This window comes from Bison bison, unplaced genomic scaffold (genome assembly GCF_000754665.1).
Source record: "Bison bison bison isolate TAMUID 2011002044 unplaced genomic scaffold, Bison_UMD1.0 scf7180017864492, whole genome shotgun sequence".
Lineage (NCBI taxonomy): Eukaryota > Metazoa > Chordata > Mammalia > Artiodactyla > Bovidae > Bison > Bison bison.
The window spans coordinates 10,192,774-10,194,356 of NW_011495051.1; positions in this window are offsets into that span (position 1 = coordinate 10,192,774).

The window sequence follows — 1,583 nt, forward strand, 5'->3', positions numbered from 1 at the left end:
TCCTTGGCATTGCCTTTCTTTGGGATTGGAATGAAAACTGACCTTTTCCAGTCCTGTGGCCACTGCTGAGTTTTCCAAATTTGCTGGCATATTGAGTGCAGCGCTTTCACAGCATCATCTTTCAGGATTTGAAATAGCTCAACTGGAATTCCATCACCTCCGCTAGCTTTGTTCGTAGTGATGCTTTCTAAGGCCCACTTGACTTCACATTCCAGGATGTCTGGCTCTAGGTCAGTGATCACACCATCGTGATTATCTGTGTCGTGAAGATCTTTTTTGTACAGTTCTTCTGTGTATTCTTGCCATCTCTTTTTAATATCTTCTGCTTCTGTTAGGTCCATACCATTTCTGTCCTTTATCGAGTTCATCTTTGCATGAAATGTTCCCTTGGTATCTCTAATTTTCTTGAAGAGATCTCTAGTCATTCCCATTCTGTTGTTTTCCTCTATTTCTTTGCATTGATCGCTGAAGAAGGCTTTCTTATCTCTTCTTGCTATTCTTTGGAACTCTGCATTCACGTGACTCTAGCCTTGAGTTTTTGGAGATGAGGTTCTTTTCGGGAGATGCTGGGGAACCCGGAGCAGTTTGCGGAGCTGGGCCCTCTTCCTAAGATGAAATCCCTGTAATTCTCTGACCCGGATGGAATTTGTAACCACTCGGTAGCAAAATACTTGTATTCTGCCGGGCCCACTGGGAGGGAGGTGTTGGTATGACTCACTCCAGAGAATGGCTGTTGAATGCGATGAAGAGACAAACTTGCAGTTCCGAGTTCCTAGCCTGAGAATGATTTTGATCTTTGGGTGAGGGCTGGACTTGGAGGTGGTGCAGTGGAGGGTTTACCATGGCCTACCCAAGGAGGAGCTGCTCAGCTTCAAGGGAGGTGCTCAGGATAATGGAACCCAAGTACCCTTTTTGAGCTCCCATCAACAAGACTCTGCCAGACTCTGTCCCTGAGCCATTCCACAGCATCCTCACAACACTTTCCTGAGGTGGTGGTCTTGTCAACCTTTGACCGAAGAGCAAACTGAGTCCCAGGGATGTTATATAATTTTGCCAAGGTCATGTAGCAGGTTGCAGAGTCTTAAATTGGACCCACATATATCAAACTCCAAAGATGGTAGGAATAGAAACTACAAAACAACAACTAAAGCACCAGCAACCATTTCTTGGACTGTTCCCCATATGTCAAGCTAAATTTCATCATGTTTAAGTACTCTGCGGTGTAGCATCTCGATCCCTAGCATAGATGTAAAAAGCATTTCAGCCCCCGACCCCCAACACACACTTAACACTGGTGGTTGTCTAATTGTAAGTAACCCTCGTGATCTAATGACAACTATTTAGAATAAAATCTGTTTTTAAATTTTTTGAAAACTTTTTATTTTATATTGGACTACAGCTGACTATGTGGATCACAATAAACTGTGGGAAATTCTGAAGGAGATGGAAATACCAGACCACCTGACCTGCCTCTTGAGAAATCTGTATGCAGGTCAGGAAGCAACAGTTAGAACTGGACATGGAACAACAGACTGGTTCCAAATAGGAAAAGGAGTACATCAAGGCTGTATATTGTCACCCTG